We start from the raw sequence: 14,597 nt of genomic DNA, 5'->3' as shown, positions 1-14,597 counted from the left end.
TAAGGACTAAAGATTTCACATAGCTTTTGTTCATACCAATCTCAAGATTTTAAAAAAACAACGAACTTGATATGAATTTAATTTGAACTAGATCTTATCTTATGGTGTGACTGAACTTGACTTAAAATGGAGGATAAATCTGAGAAGGATTACAATGTTATTTAATGGAAGAATACTATAACTTTCTTCTCTGGAAGAAAGACAGGATTTCTTTTTACTTTTGGGGAAGAGGTTTGGGGTTGAAGACATCTAATCTAATGGAGTTATAATTGTGGACTTTTTCTATTAAAATGCATCAGCTGGTTAAAAATCAAGACTAAAAGAAGAGGAGTATAATATTCATTGCTAATATTGGATTAAATCAGATTCAAAATAAATATTAATATTAAATATTTATTTATATTGGATATTTTTTTATGTAAATGGATGTAAAGATTAGAATATATAACTGCTAAAATTTGTAAAATTTGTATTTGTGAGTAATGCGGGAGGGGGGAGGGAATAGGTTGGAAGTACTAGTTTTCTCTACTGAGTCCAGTGAAATGGCCTTGACAAAGTACCGATAAAGCTAAAAATAGCATCTTCCTTGGTGGGAAAAGACTTTTTGCTTTGAAATCAAATTTTATAGTGGAAGTTGGGAAACGGGGAGAGAACTGGCCCCCCTCATTCCAAATGAGAAATGGCAGAAGAAAGAAATCTCAATGTTAGAATAAACCAGCCAGGCCATAATACAAGAGAACATAAAATTTGAATTATATGATTTGGTTTTAGAATTTTAAAGACAAGTGTTTGATCAGATAAAGGTAAATGTTGATAAGGCAGCTTCTCAAATTCAGAAAAATACCAATTTACTTTCAGAGGCTGCGGGACCATTCAAAGAGGTGAATGTACAAACTACTAAGGTGGGGAAGGTAGAGGTGCAAGGTTTAAGGGAAATGCAAGGGAAAGTAAGGGTGGTCCAAGATAAAACCGGCACTTCATGTGCATTGATTTTAGAGGCTTTGACTCTGATAGAGACGAAACAGGAAGGGAGGGCAAAAGGTATGAGAGGCTACTATATGTGGTGGCAATGTAATGCTATTAAAAAGGCCTGGGAAATGACATATAAAGACTTGAAGAGAATGTTGAAAATGATTTTTGTTTAAAAAAAAGCTGAAGCTATGATATTGATATATGTACAGGACTTGATGAACTTATACCCTGTATTTGAGAACAGATGCCAGGCCAAGCCCAGCCCACCCCCACAGAAGGAAGAAGCCACCGCCAGAGAAGATAAAGAAGATTGGTAAAATAAATTAGTGAACTAAAAGGTAAAGGTGAAGGGACCCCTGACCATTAGGTCCAGTCGTGACCGACTCTGGGGTTGCGGCGCTCATCTCGCTTTATTGGCCGAGGGAGCCGGCGTACAGCTTCCAGGTCATGTGGCCAGCATGACTAAGCCGCTTCTGGCGAACCAGAGCAGCGCACAGAAATGGTGTTTACCTTCCTGCCGGAGGGGTATCTTTTTATCTACTTGCACTTTGATGTGCTTTCGAACTGCTAGGTTGGCAGGAGCAGGGACCGAGCAACGGGAGCTCACCCCGTTGCGGGGATTCGAACCGCCAACCTTCTGATTGGCAAGTCCTAGGCTCTGTGGTTTAACCCACAACGCCACCATTAAGATTAGTGAACTATGCAGGACAAATTAGATAATTTGAAACCCAAGAAAGAAAGAGGACTTGTTGAATGCATTTTTTTAAAGCTTTGTGTATAGATTTCTACATTAGTTGAACTTTTAAAAGTCACTTGTAATAAGATGAATAAGGTTTTAAAATTAGACTGTCAAGAATATAAGGCTTCATGGATGTGCATGAATAAGCACAAAACAATGGAACCAAGACGGGGAGTGAAGGGAAGTCAAGGGTATGGTGATGTTATGGTTTGCATATACAGATGAGCTAAAAATTATGGCTTAAAATTTTGTTTAAGATTTTTTTTGCTTTTATAAAAGTAATAAATTGCATTAAAAATAAAAAGAGCTTCATATTTGGCCCTTCTCCAGTTTCTGTCACTTGGCAAAGTGGTCGATGCTTGTATGAAGGTGAGGCCCTCTTCACTGGTGCCAACCTGACTTGGGAATAGCGGTTTGGCTGAAATCAGCATTACAATATTCTCAGTGCCAGTTGAAGATTGTTTGCCCAAGTATTTTTAAAGCAATACGTTTGTCGGCAGTTTGCCTTTTCTTTTGTTCTTAGGTGTTTGTTTGTTTTAGTTTCAGTTGTTATGGCTGTGTTTTTGAAACATAGTTTTATTATTGCTGTTATTGTTTGGCAACCTGGCTGAAAGGTTGTTTATTGTTTTATTTGATGTAAAAATATGTAAACAAGTTCCCTGTTGCTTGGATTATGGATGCTTTAGGCATTTTTGCTGTCATTCTTCAGATTCATATACAGTATTCAATATTCAATAAGCATATATATATATATATATATATATATATATATATATATGCAGGTTTTGGTGTCTTCGGGTGTCTTCCCGTGTAAGAGTCGGGGTGTCTGTGCGACGTTTCGACGAGGTCTCACTCGTCATCTTCAGGCTGGTGCTTTCGGCTTCTTGTTACTGGAACAGAGCAGAGTCTGGTGTTTGAGTTCCTATAAATACTGTTGAGGGGTGTGGTGTATAGCCTCCAACGTTCTGGGCAGAGAGGAAGTTCCTAGATTAGTGTGCCTTTTCTTCTTTTGTTCCTTAATTACTTGAGGGATATCTTGGGTGATTTCATGAGTGATATTCTGAATATCACTGGGTGGGTCATTAATTACTTGAGGGATATCTTGGGTGATTTCATGAGTGATATTCTGAATATCACTGGGTGGGTCATTAAGTGTAGATTAGTTGCTAAAGCTCTCGTGTCTTGACCTCTTGAGCTTGTGAAGAGTTTTTCTGAGAAGATGGCTGTGCTGCATTTAGTTGTGCTCTGGCTTGGCTTCGTGTATAGGGGCGAGCTATGGTTTTGTGCCTTGTGCCGGCCATAGCTCGCCCCTATACACGAAGCCAAGCCAGAGCACAACTAAATGCAGCACAGCCATCTTCTCAGAAAAACTCTTCACAAGCTCAAGAGGTCAAGACACGAGAGCTTTAGCAACTAATCTACACTTAATGACCCACCCAGTGATATTCAGAATATCACTCATGAAATCACCCAAGATATCCCTCAAGTAATTAATGACCCACCCAGTGATATTCAGAATATCACTCATGAAATCACCCAAGATATCCCTCAAGTAATTAAGGAACAAAAGAAGAAAAGGCACACTAATCTAGGAACTTCCTCTCTGCCCAGAACGTTGGAGGCTATACACCACACCCCTCAACAGTATTTATAAGAACTCAAACACCAGACTCTGCTCTGTTCCAGTAACAAGAAGCCGAAAGCACCAGCCTGAAGATGACGAGTGAGACCTCGTCGAAACGTCGCACAGACACCCCGACTCTTACACGGGAAGACACCCGAAGACACCAAAACCTGCATTCCTATACCCGTGAAAATCTACGAAAGCATATATATATATATATATATATATATATATATATGCAGGTTTTGGTGTCTTCGGGTGTCTTCCCGTGTAAGAGTCGGGGTGTCTGTGCGACGTTTCGACGAGGTCTCACTCGTCATCTTCAGGCTGGTGCTTTCGGCTTCTTGTTACTGGAACAGAGCAGAGTCTGGTGTTTGAGTTCCTATAAATACTGTTGAGGGGTGTGGTGTATAGCCTCCAACGTTCTGGGTAGAGAGGAAGTTCCTAGATTAGTGTGCCTTTTCTTCTTTTGTTCCTTAATTACTTGAGGGATATCTTGGGTGATTTCATGAGTGATATTCTGAATATCACTGGGTGGGTCATTAATTACTTGAGGGATATCTTGGGTGATATCATGAGTGATATTCTGAATATCACTGGGTGGGTCATTAAGTGTAGATTAGTTGCTAAAGCTCTCGTGTCTTGACCTCTTGAGCTTGTGAAGAGTTTTTCTGAGAAGATGGCTGTGCTGCATTTAGTTGTGCTCTGGCTTGGCTTCGTGTATAGGGGCGAGCTATGGCACAAAACCATAGCTCGCCCCTATACACGAAGCCAAGCCAGAGCACAACTAAATGCAGCACAGCCATCTTCTCAGAAAAACTCTTCACAAGCTCAAGAGGTCAAGACACGAGAGCTTTAGCAACTAATCTACACTTAATGACCCACCCAGTGATATTCAGAATATCACTCATGATATCACCCAAGATATCCCTCAAGTAATTAATGACCCACCCAGTGATATTCAGAATATCACTCATAAAACCACCCAAGATATCCCTCAAGTAATTAAGGAACAAAAGAAGAAAAGGCACACTAATCTAGGAACTTCCTCTCTACCCAGAACGTTGGAGGCTATACACCACACCCCTCAACAGTATTTATAGGAACTCAAACACCAGACTCTGCTCTGTTCCAGTAACAAGAAGCCGAAAGCACCAGCCTGAAGATGACGAGTGAGACCTCGTCGAAACGTCGCACAGACACCCCGACTCTTACACGGGAAGACACCCGAAGACACCAAAACCTGCATTCCTATACCCGTGAAAATCTACGAAAGCAAATATATATATATATATATATATATATATATATATATATATATATATATATATGTCAGGGAACTGACATCGGAGGAAAGGGAAGTGGTAAGGCTCCCAGAGACTGGGAGAGAGTCAACAGCCAAAGCAGGGACCAGCAGGGGGAGCGCGGGGTCTCTGGAGGAGGATCTCAGTAATGCTGAGAGAGACGCAGCAGCCCAGGCAGGAAGCAGCAGGGGAGAGAAAGGGGTGAGAGACACTTCGAGCGAAAATAGCGGGGAGGTGTCAGAAGCTACTGCAGGGAGACCCATGCTTCGCCGGAAGCTGCCACGTCGTGAGTCCAGGAGACGCGTTTCCGTTAAGGAACTTCTTTGCTGGAAGCGCTTCCGCAGACAGCCACTGTCAGACTCTACTAGTGACTAGAGCAGACATGTCTGAGGAGCTCTGTCACACACAGAGGTTTGTGGGGTCGCACAAACTCTGAAGGGGCACAATTTTAAGCACAAGCAGCTAACCATCCCCTGACAGCAGTCTGACAGTCTCTGTACGCTGCCTGTGCAGGAGAAAGCATCATGAGCAACCCAGTCGGAACCGGAGACGCAGGGGTTGGAGCTGGTCCAAGCTTGGAAGAAAGGTATCAAGCTCTGGAGGTCCAACTTGCGCTGCAGACGGCGAGGCTCGAGGAGAGAAGGGCTCAGGATGCTGACAAAAAGGGGAGAACCACTCAGTTCCCCAGAAAGGTACCAGGATTGGTGCAGAAGTTTGGGGGGGACCCCAAGGATTACCATGCCTTTAGGACTGAGATGCAATATGCTCTGAATGTGCAGTTTGATGAGTTCCCTGATGAGGAATCGCGAGTTGCGTTCGTAATTGGGCATCTTGAGAAGGGGGCGCGGGTCTGGGTTCGACCCCTGGTGGCAACGCACAACGATATCCTAAAGGACACTATGAAATTCTTTCGTGCAATGGATATCATGTTTTCCAGCGATATTGAGGAAGGGTTGGTACGCAGACAGCTAATGGCTTGCAAGCAGGGAAGCAGATCTGTCCGTGAGTACTGGACTGAATTTACCATGCTGATTCACAGATTGGGGTGGGATTTATCGGCGGCACCCATTCAGATGCTATTTGAAGAAGGTCTTTCTTCAGCTGTGAAAGACGAGCTGGCCAGGAGCCCCAGGGCGGGGTCTATGGATCAGCTGACCAAATCTGCGCTGACCATTGGAGCGCGCCAGGAGGCAAGAGCCTTGGAGAGGCGGGAAGGGAGAGGGGAACGTTGGAAGGAGTTACGCATTCCAGACATTCCTGAGCCAGCTTTCCTGCCGGCAGAGCCGATGGAAATCGGAACAGCCCGCGCGCGCGCAGTTTCAAAGCCCAGTGAGGGGGCGAAGAAGGAGGGAAAGGGAGCCAGGAAATGCTATCTCTGCCAACAGCCAGGCCACTTTGCCAGAGTCTGCCCCCAGAGGAAGGAATGGCAAGGGATGGTGGGAGCTGTTGAGGGGGAAGAGCAGGGAGAAACGGAGCAGGTAAAAGCCAACGCCTGGTTGCCAGCAGGGCACTGCAGCCAGGCCAAAGAGCAGTGAAAGTGCCCCTTCCCCAAGTGCCAGTGCCAGAAGCTCCTCGACCTGCTCTAGTGCTTGAAGTGTCTCTAGAGCTGCAAAATGGACACCCCCTAAAAATAAAGGCGCTGTTGGACTCAGGCAGCTCCTGCAATTTCATGAGCAAGGAGTTTGCTGCTGAGCACCAGATACAGACTATCCCTTTAAGCAACCCCCTGCAGGTGACCACGATTGATGGCAGGGAACTGTTGGGAGGAGGCGTCAGCTTGCAGACCGTCCCAATGATAATGAGGGTGGCAAGGCACACAGAACTGATAGCGTTTAATGTGGCCACCTTGGGAGGCGCTCCCATTATTTTGGGAATGAGCTGGCTAGCCCTACATGATCCGCTGGTGGGCTGGCATCAAAGAGTGGTTTCCTTCGGTTCAGCACATTGCTTGGAACACTGCAGGGGGGAAAAGGGGTCAGCAGGGGCCCAAGCCACCCTAGCAGGGACGGAAGTGATGGAGAAGGGGAAGGTGCCACCACAGTATGCTGATCTCAGCGACGTGTTCAGCGAGAAGGAAGCGGACCAACTACCCCCGCATAGGCCCTTTGATTGCCAGATCAATTTACTCCCTGGAGCACAGCTTCCTGTAGGCAAGTTGTATGCCATGTCAGACAGGGAGATGCAGGAATTGCGAGCGTTCATTGACAAGAACCTGAAGAGAGGCTTCATCAGAGAGTCCAAGGCAGCGGGGGGTAGCCCAGTGTTTTTTGTGGATAAAAAAAACACGGACAAGCCGAGGCTGGTATGTGACTTTCGGGCCCTAAATGCAGTGACAGAGCCGGCGGCTTTTCCTATGCCCAGGATTGATGATATTTTGACCAGGGTGCGAAAAGGAAAGATTTTTACAAAGCTGGACCTAAGGGGGGCGTACAACCTGATACGTATAAGGAAAGGGGATGAATGGAAGACCACCATGTTCACCCCTTTGGGGGCATTTGAATACCTCGTTATGCCTTTTGGATTACAAACAGGCTCCGCGTGTTTTCAAGCCTTTATGAACCATGTACTGGGGCCTTTGCTCTACAAGAATTGCGTGGCCTTCTTAGATGACGTGTTGGTGTATTCGGAGAATGAGGAGCAACATGTGAGAGACGTCAGAGAAGTGTTGAGCAGGCTGCAAGCCAACAGACTGTGGGTGAAACTGGAAAAGTGTCAGTTTCATACCAAGGAGGTGGAATTCCTGGGGTACCGCTTGTCAGACAAGGGGTTGGCCATGGACCCCGGCAAGGTTCAAGCGGTGCTGGAATGGAAAACACCCAAGACCAAGAAGGATGTGCAGAGGTTCCTAGGGTTTGGAAACTTTTATCGTAAGTTCATCCGAAACTTCGCCCATCTGACGGCGCCCATCACGGACTGTCTCAGCAGCAAAAAGAAGTTTGTTTGGACGGGGGAGGCGGAGCGAGCGTTTGAGGAACTGAAAAGGGCCTTCGCCTCTGACGAACAACTTCTACATGTGGATTTACAAAAAAAGCTGAGGGTCGAAACAGACGCTTCGGACAGAGCCATAGGGGCGGTGCTTCTTCTGCAGCCGGGGAAGGAGGGGTCAGAGTGGCGACCGTGTGCCTTCTTTTCGCGAAAGCTGAACAAATCTGAGAGAAACTACACGGTGCACGACCGGGAACTTCTTGCGATTTATGAGGCCTTCCGGAGATGGAGGCACCTACTAATTGGTGCACAACAGAAGGTGCAAGTGTGCACGGACCATAAGAATCTAGAGTATTGGAGAACTGCGCGAGTGCTCAACCAAAGGCAGTTGAGATGGGCCCAGGAGTTCTCCAAATGTAACTTTGAGATTTGTTACGTACCAGGCCCGGAGAACGTTAGGGCGGACGCTCTCTCACGCAAACCTGAATATTTGGAGGGAGAGGGTGCACCCGAAGAGACCCATGTTATTCCCGAGGACCGCTGGGTGTGTGGGGCGGCTTTGGTGGGGCAAAGGGAACTGGTAGAGGGAACGGTGCAGGATGAATACGCCCAGGACAAACTCAGGGGTCTCAGGAGGGAGGGAGACAAACCCGGGGGTTTTGAGGAGAGAAACGGGGCGTTGTACTACAAGGGAGCGTTATACATACCTGAAGGGGAATTGAGGGAAAAGGTACTCAAGCAACTGCACGATAGCCCCACAGCAGGGCATTTTGGGCAACACAAAACCATGTGGCTGGTTACCAGGGAATTCTGGTGGCCCAAGGTCAGGGAAGATGTGCGGGAATATGTGAGAGGGTGTGACCGATGTCAACGAGCCAAGGGGGAGAGGCGGGCACCGGCAGGTTTATTAGAACCACTACCCACGCCGGAAAGACCATGGGAGGCAGTGGCAATAGATTTCATGACTGATCTGCCCAGGTCCAAAGGGAAGACAGCCATTATGGTTGTGGTAGACCTGTTAACCAAGATGGCCCACTTTATAGCCTGCTCACATGCGGTCACAGCAGAAGAAACCGCTAAATTGTTTGTGGAAAATGTGTTTAGGTTGCATGGTGCCCCCTTGAGGGTGGTTTCGGACCGAGGGAAACAATTTACTTCCAGGTTCTGGAGGAAGCTCATGAGCTTATTGCACGTAGAGGTGAATTTTTCCACTGCCCGTCATCCAGAAACCAATGGGCAGGCGGAAAGAGCTAATGGTGTCCTCCAGCAATATTTGAGGTGTTATGTGAATGACAGAGAGAATGATTGGGTGGAGAAGCTGGCATTGGCAGAATTTGCCTATAACAATGCAGAGAACGTGTCCACGGGGATGAGCCCTTTTTTGGCCAATCACGGGTGTCATCCCCGAGCCTTCCCAGGGGGGGAGGGGGAGAACTGGAGCGTTCCTGCCGCAGAACAGTTCGTTGAAGAAATGGAAGCGATCCATCGCCAGCTCCAACTTAATTTAAACAGGGCGAAGGAGGAATATAAGAGGCAGGCAGACAAAACCAGAAGGGAAGGGGAAAGCATTAGGGTGGGGGACCAGGTGTGGCTGTCCACCCAAGGGTTACCATTTAAAGGAGGTTGTAAGAAGTTAAGACCCAAAAGACTGGGCCCATTTGAAGTCACGCAACAGGTCAACCCAGTGGCTTTCAGACTCCGGTTACCGAACCACATGAAGTTGCACCCAGTGTTCCACAGATCATTGCTGTCACCGTATATAGGGGACAGAGAGGGGAGGGTCAATAGGGGACCAGCTATGGAGGAAAAAGAACACAGCTACCATGTAGCGGAGATTCTCGATTCCAGGTGGAGGGGAGAGCAAGTAGAGTATTTGGTAATGTGGGAAGGGGAGCCGGAGTCGGAAAACACCTGGGTCAGGGCAGAGGATGTAGATGACGAGGTTTTGATTGAAACTTTTCATCAGAGATTCCCTAGAAAACCCCAGCCAGTGGCAAGGTTCCGGAGGGAATACTTCGCCACCACCGACGACGAAGAAGAGTTGGAGGGGTTCGCTGATTCCGAGGTGGAGGAGGATTCAGCGAGTCGGAACGAAGACCGATGGAGGGAATTGTTCGAGACGTCTGAAGATGAAGAGGATTCTTTTAGGGGTTTCAGCTCCTCACCGCCCAGAGGAGAAAGTAGGGGCGGGGGAGAGGGGGGCCCTGGAGGGGAGGTGGATGTCAGGGAACTGACATCAGAGGAAAGGGAAGTGGTAAGGCTCCCAGAGACTGGGAGAGAGTCAACAGCCAAAGCAGGGACCAGCAGGGGGAGCGCGGGGTCTCTGGAGGAGGATCTCAGTAATGCTGAGAGAGACGCAGCAGCCCAGGCAGGAAGCAGCAGGGGAGAGAAAGGGGTGAGAGACACTTCGAGCGAAAATAGCGGGGAGGTGTCAGAAGCTACTGCAGGGAGACCCATGCTTCGCCGGAAGCTGCCACGTCGTGAGTCCAGGAGACGCGTTTCCGTTAAGGAACTTCTTTGCTGGAAGCGCTTCCGCAGACAGCCACTGTCAGACTCTACTAGTGACTAGAGCAGACATGTCTGAGGAGCTCTGTCACACACAGAGGTTTGTGGGGTCGCACAAACTCTGAAGGGGCACAATTTTAAGCACAAGCAGCTAACCATCCCCTGACAATATATATATATATATATATAACAGATACATTCACATTATTTCCAACCCAGTAAAAGAGAGCTTGGATGAAATCCTATGTATTTATTGGGAAGTGAGGCTCACAGATGTTAATGAAACTTTCTTTTGATTGATTATTTTATTAATTTCATTATTTGAATTATTTAAATTGATTTTCCTTCTGACACACCCTTCCTCTCAGCCTCCAAATTCTCACCCAGGGTCCAAACAAACTCTCAGCTCACCTACAAAAAGTCTCAAAATGAGAAGAGTTCCTGGAAACACCAGACATCACCTTAGTCACTTGCTCTAGACTTCCTATTCATGAGCAGATAGATAAAAACTTTATTCACACTAGCCAATGGCCATAGCAACCACAAAACATTACAGTGTACGCAGAAAGGGAAATTTGATATAAGAGCACAATTTAAAGTCCTGAATCAGCAGTCAGTTAGTGGCCCTTATTCTGATTGCCCCTGCTATGAACCTAGCAACCTTTGCTGTTATCTGCTCATTTTGATCTGATAGAAGAAAGGACATTGTGGCAGTGGTTGAGTGCCCTGGGATGGTTAGTTCGAGTGGGGTGGTGATCTCATTCCTCAGGTCTATGTAGAGAGTGCAAGACAGGAGGATGTGTGCCGCTGTTTCGGTGCTACCGTCTCCACAGGGGCAAAGACGTTTCTCAGGTGGGATCTTTTGGAATCGACCCTCAAGTACCGCAGATGGCAAAACATCCAGTCTTGCAAGTGTAAAAGCACATCTGTATTTTGGGATAATAAGTTTGTGCACATATGGGGCCAGAGAATCAAAGTGGAAAGGTGGAAAATGAACATACCAAGGTCAGAATTTCCTTATAGTGGCCAGGTTGTTGTGATGCTCGATATCTTTTAGACGTTGACCAGTTAGACTGTTTACTTTAGTAGGGCCCATAGTGAGTAGGTGTTGTGGGGATAGGCCACAAGAGTAAAATTTTTGATAGATGATTTTAAGCCAGGCACTTTTATGGGAGTCTATAAGTACTAAGGATAGTAAACCGGGGGGGGGGGGTGAGTTTAGGTGGAGCCAGAAGTTAAGAGTTCTTTGCCAAGTCTGTACTTCTACTGAAGGGAGACTTGCCTCCAGTCTCAATGATGCGTTTGGGACGCATGGCGGTACAGAAAAAATCTGCCTTTGAAACTTTGATTCAACACTTTCGAAAGTGCTAAGTCCAAATCTGAGCCCCGTATAGTAGCTGTGCTAGGGGTTTAGCTTGGAAGACTTCTAGGGCTGATGGTATATGTTTGCCACCCTTGTATGGAAAAAGTGAGTCAAAGTCTTGGCACTTTGGGATGCCTTTTCTTTTGCGCATTTTTGGTGTGCTCCCCATGACCCGTGGACTGGAAGATAAGGCCCAAATATTTGAAAGCTTTGACCTGTTTGATTGTCTGATTGTCCATACGACAAAAGAAAAAATATCAAAACACTAAGGAAGTCAAAGATAACCCATCATGTCTGCAAAGAACAATGGCAGAAACTTTACAACCTAATCTCATCACCCTCCACACCTGGCTTAAACAAATCCACCTCATGGGGCAGTAAAGAGAAAGGCAAAGTAGGAACAATCAAGGCAAAGCCCCAGTCTATATCTGAGAAAGAAACCTCGAACCAAAGCTCTGAAACAAACATAACAATGGAAGTAACTTCCCAGAGCCCTGGAAGGATACCAACTAGCAACATAGGTAGTAGAGAGGTGGTGACCCATAATATCGATGTCAACATACTACAGGTCTGGCAAGTTTCGAGCCAGAAAACAGGCTGGAGCTTGGTATTAATTCCCCAAAAACTTGTATTCGCCAACTACCCAAAACCGAAGGGCTTCCTCCCACAGACAGATCACATAAAGCATCTCTTGAACATCTTAAATGATATACTGCCAGGTGTAGTAAAGCCAACTGATATAGTTTCTATAGAGTATTTATACTATGATGGTCACTCGGTACGAGCAATTATCACCTTCCATGATCAAAATCTGGCCAACCTTATCCACAGAGCAAGACACCTACTCATAAAGGAAAGGAAAGCAATACTAAGATACTTCAAAAATAGGGTACCAAAGACCTCCCTCTTTGATGCCAAGGGCAATAAGCCAATGGTAAATGACGATCAGAAAAAAATCTAAAAATGAAAACCAACCTCAAAAGGTCCAGCTTGACCATCATAAACAAGAGTCACCAAAATCAAAAAGGAAAGGCACATCCCTATACGACTCGCAATACCCTATGAGTGAGTGAAAGGATATTTTCTCTACAGAAGAAAACACTCTAATAAGCTGATTTTGATCATTGCCGTCCTCGGCCCAAGCTGAAATTTTGGAAAGACTAGAAACACCAAGAAACAGATTGGCTGGGAAGGATGCTCACAATGGGGCCAAGGAGGGTCCACATTTGTGGCCCATCTCTCCAAAATGTCTAGTTGGCAAGAGGATGTCCGGAGGCTCATTCAAATGCATAGATGCGGACCTTCAGTCCCAGCCTCCATTGGTGTATGACATGGCAGGGGCCAACCTGGATGTGAAGTCCTCAAGCTCCTGGCTTGGCTACCTCAGGTTGTCTCCAAATGAGATAGCTACCCCCCACCAAGAACAAAGGAACTCTACAGCTATACTAAATTGACCCCCACCGATAGAACAAATGGGGGTAGGTTTTTTTCAGACAAAATAGGGCTCCTAGACAAGGTGGAAATGACAGAAACAGGTCTCAGAGGGCACGGGGTCTAAAGTTGATGTCCTGGAACATAGCAGGCTGGCACACATATAATAACCAACACCTAATGTCCTACCTTACGCAATTTGACATCCTCCTCCTCCAAGAGACATGGCATAGCAACCCTATTATGCTCAATGGCTATAGTTGCCATTCTTTGCCTGCCACCCCCTCCCCGAGGGGAGGAAGGTCCAGCGGGGGTCTAGCCTGTTTTATCTCCACAGCGCTAGACTACATTACAACAGCTTCAACCACTTGCAACTCACTTGCAATTGCTGTCCTACTCAAACTAAGGAGAGCCTCTTTATTGTTGGTCAACATCTATATACAGTATCTCCTTGCAGAAAAAAATCTACAATTAAGGACATTTGGGCAGATTTAGAGTCCTATATAGAGTCTCTCAAATCCATCCATCCTGCTGCTCTGCTCATTATCGGTGGATATTTAAATGCACACATGGGTGCAAATGATGACAGTTTATACACCCACTACAACCAGTTTCTGGACTCTGACATCCATTTAGATACAGGCACTGCCCACCTTTCTAAAGATCTTTGATGCAAACACCCAGGGCTTTGCTTAGCCCAGGCCGCAAAGTGGAGGGACCTGCTGATATTAAATGGCAATATAGAGGGGGGTCGCCTTGGGGAATACACCCACTTCACAAAGTTTGGCGGTACTGCCATAGATTATATCCTAATCTCAAGATTTGCATACAAGTTTGTCATGGAGTTCCAAGTGGGCTGTGACATTGAAAGCGACCACTTACCCTTAACTCTGGTTTTTGCAGGTCCACTCCTCAACAATTCTATTGTAAAACTGCAATATCTTGTATAATGCAAATCTTGGCATATCTGCAGCTAAAAGAATCAAATGGTCCCTCCTACTCAATGCAGCCCTGACTCACCTTCTTCAGACAGCTGAGCTAAAGGACATCCATACTGCTATTATATCGGCTAACTCCGCTGCTGAGGCCATGAAACTATTCAAGACACTGACAGAAAGGCTGAAACCACACTTAACAACCGTGATCCAAAACACTGCCACAAAAAGGTCAACGGAATTTGCCACCTGGTTTGACTCTGAATGCAAACAGGCAAAGGGACACCTGAAGAGAGCTTACCATAAATATAGGACCTCCAGGTCACCTCTCTTGTTTACTGCATACGTCTCTCTTAGACGGAAGTATAAATAACTAATAAAATGGAAAAGACAGAGAGCCGAAAGAAATGCCTGGTATAGCTTAATAAAGGCCTTGCACGGTAAGGACACATCCTGTTTCTGGCATACCGTATCAGGCCTTCTGGAGCATGAGCGTAGTGGGCCAATTTGCACTGTTGAACCCCAAGAATGGACGCAGTACTACCGCTCACTTTACCAAGACCAGGATGCTCAACATAATTAAACAGTATCTCCAGAAAATTTACCAGCTTGGCCCCCAGTGTCCATGACTGAGGTAAGAGACCTAATTACTCAGCTAAAAAAACAATAAAGCCCCAGGCATTGATCACCTGCCCCCAGAACTTTTGAAGTCCAATATTGACTGGTGGGCACCTCTGCTTGCGGCAATATTCTTTCACATTGATTCATCTGGTTTCATGAGCAGGCCCATAGTGGATGA

This window comes from Podarcis vaucheri, assembly GCF_965113315.1.
Source record: "Podarcis vaucheri genome assembly, chromosome: Z".
NCBI classification, from domain to species: Eukaryota; Metazoa; Chordata; class Lepidosauria; order Squamata; family Lacertidae; genus Podarcis; species Podarcis vaucheri.
The sequence above is the reverse complement of the archived record's forward strand: the minus strand, read 5'-3'. Positions refer to the sequence as shown.